Below are 12,616 nucleotides of genomic sequence, written 5' to 3' on the forward strand. Positions count from 1 at the left end.
GAAGTGGACACTAATGCATCATAAAATAAAATATCAATCACTTGCCATCACCTGCAAATGCAAGAAACTTTTTTTAAAAAATCCAATATTGCTGACAGACAAAAAAGCATGCTGATCGGTTCTTTCTTCTGCTGAAGACAACTCCTGCAGGTAAAAAAAATATTGTTACATCAGATAACCCCTAAAGAACTACACTACTGATGCATTTTTGAAATAACAACTTTGTATTTGGAGAAAATTACAATTGATCACAAAAAAAATGTAATTAAAATTTTTTTTAACAAAAAAATATTTTCGTACCATTTTTTGTGCGTCAAGAAAATAAAATAAAAAATGAAAAAAAATCCTGACACAAGTGATCATAATTCATTAATGCATAATCATAATTCATGCATTAAAGGGTTAAAATAAGCATTTTACCTATTTTTTTTGTCTCAGGTTTGTAGACTGCCTTGCTCAGTCTTTTTTAAAATAAGCATTTTAACTATTGTTGTTGCCTTTTTAACATTTGTTGTTTAGCAAAGCTGACCGGTCAGCAGAAGAGTATGTCATACTCGCTGGAAAATGTCAGTCTCTGATTGGCTGACACCTAACATCTTGTATCTACGCCTGTGACGTAAGGTGCTAAATCTGCCAGCCAGCTGTGTTGACAGTCTCAAAAAAAAGCTATTTTGTTGCATTTTTTAAAATTGTTGTTTTGCTGAGCTGACTGGTCAGCTGAAGGACACGTCATACACGCTGGAAAATGCCAATCTCTGATTGGCTGACATGAATTCCCAAGCCGCTGAATCTTCTGGAACTTTCTGGCACTCTCTGCTTCCGAGTCTGCTACGGTCAAGGTAAGACGTGTTTGTGTTTTCTCTATAAAATATAGTATTTTAATTTTTAATTTGATTCGAATATTATTGTAAATGCTTACAGTTGTTAGATTTAATGTGTTGTTTGAGAAAGTAGCTCGATTTTAAAAGTTTAATTACTGTGGAATTTTTCGTTGTGGCTCTGATTCCGTACTAGCTAGCTTGATGGAACCGGATTTTTCTGGATTATTACGGGAAGCTAAATGTTTGTACGCCCACAAGACGCTAAAGAATAAAGTGCTGTGGCGTTTTTTAATTATGTAATTTATTTCGTATCTTTATATGTGATATATAGCCATATGCCGGCATTATGTGAGATATTTTTCCACCTGGGAGGGTGCGGTTTTTATTTTGCTTTTGTTAGAAGCACAGCAGTGGGCAGATCCCAATGACTTCATACTACTGCGAGTCCACACCGATCGATTTGAGTGTTTAGGGCGTCTGGTTTATAGTTGAAGCTTATGTAGCTACGTTTCGCGAAGATGGTGGTTTGGAGTTGAAGCCTTTTGGGTGTTTTTGGGTGCGTTCACTCTGCAGCGACTTATTGTTCTGATTTTTTTGGTAATTCCGATTTTTTTTTTTTTTTTTTTTTAATGCCGGGGCTGTTCACACTGCCAGTAAATGCGACCTGTATGTGTTCTGCAGAGTGAACGGGCAAACGATCTGAAAATGTCCCACATGTGCAGTAGAGGGCGCAATAGCGTCCGCGTTCTCGGTGTTCCGCCAACCGCCATAAAAAGAAGAAGAGCTCAGTGTTAGCGGAAGTAAACATGGTTGCTAATGGTGGAGCATAAGCTTACGCATTTGATGTTGTCCGACCGGAGCAGCATATTAACAGCTTAATCCTCATAGTCCTCATTTATTCATACAGTAAAAGACTTGGTTCATTTGGATAAAATCTATTTTTTCAATTAACATATTTAAAACCCTTTATATTTATTTGTTTAATCTCTGCTTTTTCATTATATTTTGAACCAAGTTGTAAAATGTATTGATGTTTGCAACAGTTGTGAAAAATATCTCGGTCCTGCTTACAAGCCTCAGAACTTCTAAAAAGTTTTTAAAATTAATTTTAAAAATGTATTTTTACACCTCTTTTTTAATAGCCATTTATTTTGCTTCTCATTACAGCTTTTCACTTGTGCGAGACTGAGATTTGGAAGTTTTCCACTGCTGCTTGCTGAGATCCTAACCTCTGCATCACCACACCATCAGCTTAATCCATCTACATACATATAACTCTTAATCTTACACATACTTTATCTACATATTGAAATAAGTTTTTTGCACATAGTAACATTCACACATAGTCCTACAAACACTGTTTAAATTTAGATATCATTTGTAAATAACCAGCTTTCCCCCCCCAGGTGTCTTTTTTTTATTCTGGTCTTGCAGAATGCCACGTCGGGGTCGTCGGTCCGAGTCTGCTAAGGTGAGATGGAGGAAGCTGGAGAGTGTGCCGGACGTCGCCAAGGTATATAAATTACACATCGCAGTAATTGTTTTTTCTTACAGTAGTTTTTTATGTAGTTTTGACTTTAAGCATGATCATAATTGTTTCTGTGTTTCCAGCCGGGGACATCATCGCTCACGCCTCGGGCTTGGACCACCACTGAGTCTCCGCCGAAGAAGGTATAGCTGTCATTTTACATTTTACTAACTTATTGTTAGATGGTAAGTCATTTGCTTTACTCATTCTATTTATGTCTTTAGACGTCTCGACTGCTGGAGGGTGGCCTGCCCGACCAGGTAAGTTCATGACAAGTTTAGGATCATTTATTTACAATAACCTAATCCAGTTATGTTTGTGGTGAATCTAAATTTTTTTTAATTATTTTTTTTGTAGATGTCGCCTGCTGTGGTGCGCCAGGAGGAGTCCCGTGCGCCATCGACCTCTCCTGGGTCACGTAAGTGGATAAAATTTGTGTTGTTGTTAAATTTTCAGAGGCATGAAAGTCTAATCTTGATAATTGCATGTCTCTAAACAGGCCGTGGGACGGGGCGTCGCCATCGGGTGGAGACGTGGCCAGCTTCCCGGGTGACCAGACGGAGCTGCAAGTTGGTTCTGCCTACTGCCGAGGCTCTGGAGAAGAAGGTACTTTTTTTTGTAAATTTCATACGCAAATCTTGGTTTGGATGATAAAATCAATCATCAAACTTTAATGGTTTTTCTTTCTTTTTTTCTTCAGTTTGCTCTTTTGGTTGGTGATTCTCATCTGCGTGCTATCGTGGATGGGTATTCTACCATGCCAAAGGGCGACTTCTCCTTAGGGTTGCTTGCATCCCCTGGAGCCTCTGCGGAAGAGTTGCGGCTTGAGGTCCAGAATACACTTCTGCCTCGGTCCCCCGAGGTGATCTGTCTTCTGGCCCCAAGCAACAACTTGACCGCCAGCAGGACCTTCGTGGAGGCCGGACGGGACTTTGCCAGGTTGTTGCGTACTGTCTGCGAACTCTCTGCTAATGTAAGTATACGTATAAGTGTACTGCATGTATTCATGATCAAATACATCTGAAAACTTGTCGTATGTTAATTTGGTTCTTTTATTTTGATTGAAATTGACAGGTGGTTGTTGTGGACTTTCCTCCACGACTTGTCGTGGACCAAAGTTCGCAACATCTGCTGCGGCAGGAGTATCGCCGTGTGGCTGCTCAGAGAAGTAAGTGACGGATTCAATTTGTGTTTATACTAAAACTTCAGCAAATTAACATTTTATGGTGTTCAGGGTTCAGATGAATTAAAAATGTACTTATTTTCCTTTCATATCTACTTTATCTCAAATTACTACACTGTTAGTGTGTATTAAGAATGACATTTGTTTTTCTTTCCCTGTCCAGATGTTCGGTACCTGCCTGTTACTGAGCATTTCCCGTTGAGCAGCCTGCACTTGTGGAGCAGGGATGGCGTAAGTTAAATAGATTTTTTGTCATTTTAAAAATATTATTTAGGTGTACTGTATTTTATAAAATGTCTTTAACTGTTATAGGTTCACCTGAGCGACCATCCTGGGATGGAGGTCCTTGCTCAGTTGCTTCAGGCGGCGGTCTGCTCGCAACTTGAGTTAAGTGCACCGAAATCTCCAGCTCCCGTGACGTTGGCTCCTCCCCCTCCTGGGACGGCTTCCCCCCCCGCGGTGAGACGTCCCCTGCCCCGGCTGGTTGTGGTTGGCGAGGTGGCTGCTCCCCGTCGTTCGGACCCCTTCGACTGGACTGTGGTTGGTGGCCGGAAGGTACTGGATACATACTTAGTTGATTTAAGCAATGTTTTTCCATGTTTAACTCTTTAAAAGTCCATGAATGTGTATATTTGTCTTTTTAACATGTCTGTTTTGTGATGGGGTACTAGCAAGAGTCTGCCTCCCTGAGTATTCATTTAAACTTTTGTTTAAAGTGCTGATTAGAAACTACATTACTTTTTTATTTTATTTTTAATTGTGTTGAGAAGAAAAACTGGAAATATGCTAAAATAATTAAGCCTTTTTTTCCCCCAGAAGATCAGGTAAATCTTAAAAACCGGCATTTTGAAAATGTGAAAGGGAATTAGCTGGCAAACATAAAATATGAAGTGCTACATGACGTTCCTCTGTTATGTGAAATTTCACATCTTCAAAAAAATAATTGGGCATTTTTAAGAAACTTGGGAAAGTTGTCCAAGTAACTACGAAAAGAGCGACTATGACAAGTTGGACCAGAGTAATAGCAAAAATGGCGAGATTGTGATATTGATTGGTGTGACAGAAGTCTGTCAAACACATTTTGTAATATGTAGTTTAGTAGTTTATGAAATAAAATGTAGTTTATTGATGCCCAAGTGGAAATTGCTTAATTGCTGAAAAGGTATTTTGTCCAGGGTGTTAATATTAGTAAATGGAAATGAAACCATAAGCAATATAAAATTTATAGAAATGTATACATAACTGTTAAGTAGTTTAAATATTTGACTAAGTATAAAATGAATAAATGAAATAACTGGAGTGCACATGAATATGTATTAATCTATAAATGCGTCATGAAAAAAACTTAAAGACATTTAGAGTTGGTTATTGTACATAAAGAATTATGTGACTAATAAATGTGCAGCATACAGGGGTGGTCTGTTTTTAACTGCAAGACAAAAAAGTGAAACTTGCAAAAGAGTCTGAGGCCCAGTGAAGATTGTGAAGATGATGATAACGACGATGGCATTTGTATTAGAAATCTAGAGAATTATAGGCATATAGGGTAAGATGAGGTCAAGGCAGGCTTAGAGGCAGATACTCAGAGATCCAACCTGAGGAATGGCGGCGCTGCGCAGCATTAAGGAGTTGATCACCAGGGGATGAAGAAGAGCCACTCCCCAAGCAGCTAGTAAGCAGCATCCAGTTGTGGTGAGCTCCAGGAGTTAAGGTAGTAAACCTTTGTGAGCTCACAATAAAAAAATAAAAAAATTTCCAACTTGAAATTTATGTAACTTGTGTTTGTGAAATAAGTGTTTCCAAATGAAAAAAGAATTTGTAACATTACACCCTTAAGGTTGTGTAATTACAATTACTATACATGTATACCCTGGACCCAGAGGGTTTGCTGCCACTGAAAATAATTTTTCCATGTTTACAGACATCGCGTGAGGTCCAGGGTGGTGATGGCTGTCCACACATCACTGGGAGGATGGTTGACCAACAGGTATGATTTTCTTCCCCTCAAAGCAAAACTTGTTGTGTCCTCAATGTACAAATGAATCTATTTTAAGCTATTTATTTTATTTTATAGGGAGACCTGTTGGACTCTTCCATCCCCCCGAATCCTGTGTGGTTCAGCCCAGCGTTGCTGGAGGAGATGGACCGGATCGTTCCTGCGTCTGGCCGTGACGCTCCGCTGCCTACATGTTCTCCGAAGGGGAAGAAGGTATTTTATTCTATTTTTTAAAATAACCATGTGATTTTGATGTGCCACAATTGGTTTTAAAAATTATATATATTTTTTTATTAGAAGGCGAGTCCGAGGCGTCGTCCAGTTTCTGATCCCTCCAAGCTGAGTCCGGTGGAGCAGCAGGTGTGACACCGTTTCAGAAAACATATCATAGATTTTAAGATGTATGTTCACTTTGCACCAAGTTGATGGCTTCTGTTGATTTATAGATGGAGGGAGCGCCGAGAGAGACCACCAGCCCAGCTCGTCGCGAGGCACGGAGACCGGTCCTCCCGATGGACGTCGAGGCCCCTGCCGAGTCCTCTCCCGTGCCACTGGAGGACCATGTCCGGATGGGAGCTGCCAGGTAACTCCTTCCTACCATCTCAGTCACAACAAATGGGTGGAACATTATGACATGTGTAAAAGTTGGCCTACGTGGTTCTGTGTATGACAAAGGTGCAAAAGATCCTGTCACTCACATGAGAAAAAAGCTACAAATGGTTGTGAATAGTGAGTTTATGTATCTAAAAAAATTATACTTGCAAGTTTTTGACTTTGTGGTTATGATGTTTCATTTTTTGTGCCTTTTTAATTTTTATTGAATCAAATAAATTTAAAAAAGAATTGGGTTTTTTTTTCAGATTGGCTAAAAAACTTAGGCAAAGTTACAGATTAATTCTAAAGTACAGAAAAGTTATTTGAGATGCACAAATATGAACATATGGATTTATTTTGTAATCCGATCCGAAACTGCTGTAATGACCGTATTTACCAATATGTTACTTTATTAAAATTTTAGTTCAATTAATCTATTGATCATCAGAATAATTGATTTCTAAACTGCAAAAAACTTGTTTACAACAGGGCTAATTGGTGGTGGTTGGTAGTCATTAGTTAATATTTGTATAAATACTGAAATGTTTTTTTTTTTTTTTAATGTTACAGGCTTCTGCGCTGGAACCCAGGATCAGCGGTCCACCGGTCCTGTTGGTGAGTGCTACTCATTCCCAGGCCGACAGGAGGTATGCTGCATTTTCCCGTAATCACCAGTGCACATGCATGGCACTCACATTTTAGCTTACCACAATGAGGGTTGCAGTTTGACACAGTGTTGCTTGATAGAGTGATTGAAAAAGGAGACGAACTTTATACTGGCGTTAAACAGCAACTGATCAGTGACAGAACATTTCGTAATGATCACTTGACTTTTGAAGAGATGCCTGACCATGTACTGACAGATGGAACATCTATGCAGTACACACCACTGGTTTGAGAGTAGGTCATGTTTTTGCTCGGAGCGGGAGCCCACAAGGATCTCGACAATTGGGTTTGCCTCTTGCCCTGCAACTGGAATGTCTCTTGGAAAATGTCACCCATGCTTTTCTCTTGGTGACTCCAGAGTGCATTGCAGTTTTCAGGGACAGAAGTGGTCGGTTTGGAGTTTTTGATTCCCATTCAAGAAATTCAGCAGGCCTGCCGCATCCCAGTGGTACTGCAGTGATGATGACTTTCTGCAATCTGTCTGACATGGTCAACCATCTGCACAAGCTTTTTCGTAACCGCGGACCCAATGCCACCTATGAGTTTGTGCCAGTAGGTTTTGTCAGGGAAAATGACGGCTCTTCTCAGGATTCTGGCTTTCAGAACATTCCACCTGGAGGCACAAAAGTAAGTTCAACTGTTTTCAAACCAGAGAGCACCTCTGAAGAGGAAATTCCTCCTTGGCTTAGGGAAGTTGCAAATGTATTAGAGGAAACGGCTCCAACCATTCCAAATGTGTCAAAATTACCAAAGGCCTACAGAAGAAAATTTAAGGACAGGGTAAAAATGCAACAGGGACAGAATGTAGCAAATAAAATGAAACAAAGTTTATCTGAAAAAAAACAATATCTGAAATCTCCAACATTTAGGACAAAAAAGCTACAGGCCTTAAAAGAAACATACATTCGTCATCAAGCACAGAAGAAGGATCAGATAAAAAATAGATATAGGACAGATGCATCTTTCCGGAAGAGACAAATAAATTATGTTAAGTACAAATTCACATTTGACCACAGCTTCAGAGCCAGTCATAAAGCCAACATGGCTGAATATATAAGGAAACGGTTCAGAAATGATCCTGTGTTTAGAAGCAGACAAAAATCATACATCAGGAATCGGTTCAGAAACAATCCAGACTTAAGAAGCCAACACAACAAAACAATGCGTGAATATAGGAAGGTGAAGTATCACAGTGAGCCTAGTTATCGGGTCAAACATAATAAAAAATGTGTTGCTGACAGAAGAGTCAGAATATCAAGAAAAGCACTTTCCAGAAATTTTACACTGCAGCATGCTTTGCGAATTAGAAGGAAGTACAAAAGAAACGTAGGCTTCCATCTTCAAACACCACGCCCTCTGATGACTGACGAAATGAAAGCTGCAATACAAAACTTTTATAAGAACATTCAAAACGGACCGACATACGTTTGCACTGTGTGTCACAGAGCTCTTTTTCCCAATCAAGTGAAGCACTGTCAAAGAGATAAATATACCAAGAATATGCGTGTAGTAGCTGATTGTTTAACAGGTACGTATGTTCACGTGTGTGAATCTGCTTGCTCAACTCCATGTTCTGTACCCAAAGAGAGGACAGGGGAGTGGATCTGCTACACGTGTGACAGCCATCTAAGCAGGGGAAAGATGCCATCGATTGCTGCTGCCAATAACCTTCATTTAGCTCCTGTTCCCCCAGAGCTTGCGGAATTGAATGTACTTGAAAGGCAATTAATTGCAAAAATTCTACCTTTTGCAAAAATTGTTTCCTTGCCCAAGGGACAGCAAAGGGCAATACATGGAGCAGTTGTCTGTGTTCCTTCTGACATGGAAACTGTTGTAAACAGTCTTCCGAGGCCCCGTGCGGAAGCCCAGCTTTTACAGGTGAAGCTGAAGAGGAAAACCAAGTACAAAGGCCATCAATACTTTTACACGGTCAACATGAAAAATGTGTTAGCTGGACTGCGCAAGCTTAAAGAGACTCATCCAGATTACAAAGAGGTAAGTATAAATGAAAGTGCCACATTTGAGGGTTTCCAAGAGGATCAGCCAGTCGAGGACTTAGATACACATGCAGAGGAGACTGAAATGGATGCAGCAGCAGACCAGCAACCTGACCATATAGGGGCAGAGCATCAGGCACTTCGACCTGGTCTGATCTTGGACACTTGCATGCAGCCTCCTGACATAGCACAGGAAGTGCTGTCTTATGGAGAAGGAATTTTTAGCATTGCGCCGGCCCAGGGGAACAAGCCCATCTCCTTCTTCAGTGTTCCGAGACTTGAAGCCAAGGCGTATCCTGTGCATTTCCCAACTGGAGTAAACACGTTAGATGAATCCCGCCGTGTTAAACTTTCTCCAAGTATGTATTTCAACGTACGTCTCTTCTCAATAGATAGTCGGTTTGCGAAAGACCAGAGTTACCTTTTCTTTGCTCAGTTTGTTACAGAAACTAATATTGCCAATGATAGTATGTCCATTCAGACAAGGAAAGGGAAACCAAGCACCAAAGACGGAAAAAACATTTCCAGCAAAATGCTAAAGGACAAAGAAGAGTTGGAAAAACTGATCCAGAATAAAGAAGCCACTCGTTTCATGCAGCCGTTACGAGGAACTCCTGCTTATTGGAGAAAGGATTACGTGATTTGCACGCCATGGTGAGGCAACTTGGAAAGCCCACTTTCTTTTACACGTTCTCTGCTGCTGAAATGAGATGGCCAGAAGTCATTGAGGCCATCAAAGGTCAACATGGAGAGCAGGTAAGTTTTTCTGAGCTTGACTGGAATGCAAAGTGTGACATTCTTAGAAGCAACCCCGTCACAGTCATGCGCATGTTGAAAAGAGGGTGGATGCGCTGTTTAGAGACCTCATTCTTTCCCCTGCACAACCCATTGGACCAGTTGAGGATTACTTTTATCGCGTGGAATTTCAGGCAAGGGTTCACCCCATATACATGCTGTGATATGGATTAAGGACACACCTGAAATGGAAGACCCCTCATGTTGCGATGAAGTGATAAAGTTCATAGATCGTTACATATCTTGTCAGTTGCCTGAGGAGACAAAGGATCCCGAGCTCCACAAAATTGTATCAGAGGTTCAAATGCACAGCAAAAAGCACTCAAAGTCATGCAAAAAAGGTAATGTTGAATGCCGATTTGGATTCCCCAAATTACCAATGGAACGCACTAGAGTTACTGTCCCTGTAATTGACTTTGATCTGGAAAATGATGACGAAAAACCAAAGCTAGAAAAGCAAAAAGGTAGGAGAAAGTCCAAAAAATCCAGATCAAAATTTGTCTCAAACCTACAAAGAGAGGCTAAAAAGAAACTGAAGCCAATAAGGGATTTACTAAAGGATGAGAAATCATCTTTCAGAGATTTAGAAGAGTTACTCCATGCTTGTAACATGACCAAAGTGGAGTACAATGGCCATGTTGATGCTCTGACTTCTGGAATGGTGGTAATGATGAAACGTGATCCTAAAGACAGCTGGGTGAATGCATACAACCCTGATCTCCTACGTGCATGGAACGCCAACATGGACATTCAGTATGTGCTTGATGAGTATAGCTGTATTGAGTACATGATGTCATACATAGCCAAGCCGGAACACGAAATGGCACAGTTCCTGAAGTCTGTTGTTGATGATTTAAAGACGGCCAATGTCAGCCAAAGGGATGAAATGAAAAAAATCATGCAGGCTTATTCAAAACAGAGAGAGGTAAGTGCTCAAGAATCAGTTGCGCGCACTTGTAGCCTACCGCTCAAAAAGTCCTCGCGCAGTGTCCTTTTTCTTCAAACAGATGAAGACGGTATGAAAATGAGCCTTCCGATGAGTAAACTTGTGAACATGTCCCCAGATGAGGAGAATGTTTGGATGACAGGATTGCCAGAAAAATATCTCAACAGACCACAAACGCTGGAATTTGAACACATGTGCCTGGCAGAATTTGCGTCAGAATACAGGGTTTTATACGGTAATCAAATTGAAGGGCCAAATGCAATTCCCCTCCTTAATGATGCAGGATACATCCAGAAAAGAACTATGGGCAAACCTGCAGTCATTAGATTTACTCGTTTCTCTGAGAAAAAAACCCCCGAAAAGTTTTACAGACGACTTCTGAAGTTGTATTTTCCACACAGAAGAGATGAGGACCTTAGAAACGAGGAACACACAACCTACGAAGCCTTTTACAACAATGGTTCCCGAGGTAGGTATCAGGTAAAACAGTATGTGGATTTCAACCGCAAAAGGTATGAAGGGCAAGGTAAGAAAATTGACAAGATTATGGAAGAACTGAAAAAGCAAGGCCCGGTTCGTAACGCTTGGAACACTTTTGCACCCGAGGTTGAGTTGGACCGTTTGGAATGCGCTGCTGAAAGACCACCAATGGAAGAGGAAGAAGAACAAGACCCTATTCCAGATTATGAAATTAATGTCAACAGTGGAGACATGCCAAAAATTGAAGCTCCTAAATTGAGCCCTGATTTCATCAGACAAATGTACAGGAGTTTAAATGAGACTCAAGCATCTGTGTTTTACGCCATTCGTGATTGGTGCCTGAAGCGCGTCTGGGGTGACGACCCAGAACCATTCTTTTATTTCTTGACGGGAGGAGCTGGCTGTGGCAAATCTCATGTCATCAAATGTGTTTACCAGGAGGCAACCAAGCTCTTGCGCCAGCTTCCTAGACTTCTTGATATTGGTGACATGTCCAAGCCCACTGTGCTCCTCACAGCTTTTACTGGTACTGCAGCGTACAACATATCGGGGAAGACTTTACATTCCATCTTGAAACTGCCCAAGAGTTTAAAACCACCATACAAGGGACTTGGAAATTCATTGGATGAAGTGCGGGCAGTTCTTTCCAATGTGGAAATCTTAATCATTGACGAAATCTCCATGGTCTCCAAAGACCTACTTGCATATGTTCACTGGAGATTTCAACAAATCAAGGGAAACACAAGGTTTATGGGGGGGGTCTCGGTTTTGGCCGTGGGAGACTTCTTCCAGTTGCCACCCCTTGGACGAGCAAAACCTCTTTGTGTCACTGAGGATGGCATGCTTGATATCTGGAATGAGAATTTCCAGATGGTCAGCCTAACGGAAATCATGCGGCAGAAAGACGACAGGGCATTTGCAGAGCTCCTGAACCGGATTAGAGTTAAAGGTAAAAAGGATTGCTCAGTGAGGATGACAGGGTACCCTAACCCTAACCCTCCATGCATTGCATGGCAGGCACCTATTGTTCTACACCCAATAGAACGTCTCTTTATCAGTGAGAATGCATTCAATGCATTCTCACTTATAGTGTTTCTGTTTCTCTTTATTATCAGTGAGAATGCATTCAATGCATTCTCACTTATAGTGTTTCTGTTTCTCTTTATTATTATTATTATTATTATTATTATTATTATTCTGTCTTCCGTACGTTTTTTGTCGTTTAACTACTTTCACTATCTTTCACTAATTATACTAATTCATATATCAAAACGTTCAGCTCCTTCAGGAGAATGTAGCTATGACTTTTGGTAAACTTCACTATTGCACTTTTTGAAATAATTGCACTTTTGTGCAAATATTTTGCCCCATTATTCCTATGGTGGAACTCTGTAACTGATTCAGTTACTAGAGTGTGCACTCTAGTAACTGCCGTTTTTGAACTTTTTCTGCTCTTTTACAAACAAAATTATGCTGTTCATACATATTTCACTGTAGAGAAATATTTTATGCTTTAAAATGAGGCCACTATGAAGATGAAGATCTATAAATGAAGATCTTCTACACTCTTTGATCAATTTTAGCAATTCAGATATAAAAATTTTCGGCTT

At 40.5% G+C, this 12,616-nt stretch overlaps 1 pseudogene across 1 annotated transcript; it reads left to right on the forward strand.

Moving 5' to 3' along the window:
* Positions 1 to 466: 466 nt before the first annotated feature.
* On the forward strand, positions 467 to 6,379 carry LOC145550380 (uncharacterized; annotated as a pseudogene). The gene is made up of 13 exons (XR_014086282.1): positions 467 to 2,334; positions 2,433 to 2,492; positions 2,574 to 2,609; positions 2,707 to 2,767; positions 2,849 to 2,955; positions 3,050 to 3,322; positions 3,424 to 3,517; positions 3,696 to 3,763; positions 3,845 to 4,087; positions 5,454 to 5,519; positions 5,607 to 5,741; positions 5,826 to 5,888; positions 5,975 to 6,379. The product of XR_014086282.1 is annotated as an uncharacterized LOC145550380 (transcript).
* Positions 6,380 to 12,616: the final 6,237 nt, after the last annotated feature.

The sequence above is a fragment of the Poecilia reticulata genome, unplaced genomic scaffold (genome assembly GCF_904066995.2).
Source record: "Poecilia reticulata unplaced genomic scaffold, P_reticulata-male-v2 Scaffold_38, whole genome shotgun sequence".
In the NCBI taxonomy this organism is placed as follows: domain Eukaryota; kingdom Metazoa; phylum Chordata; class Actinopteri; order Cyprinodontiformes; family Poeciliidae; genus Poecilia; species Poecilia reticulata.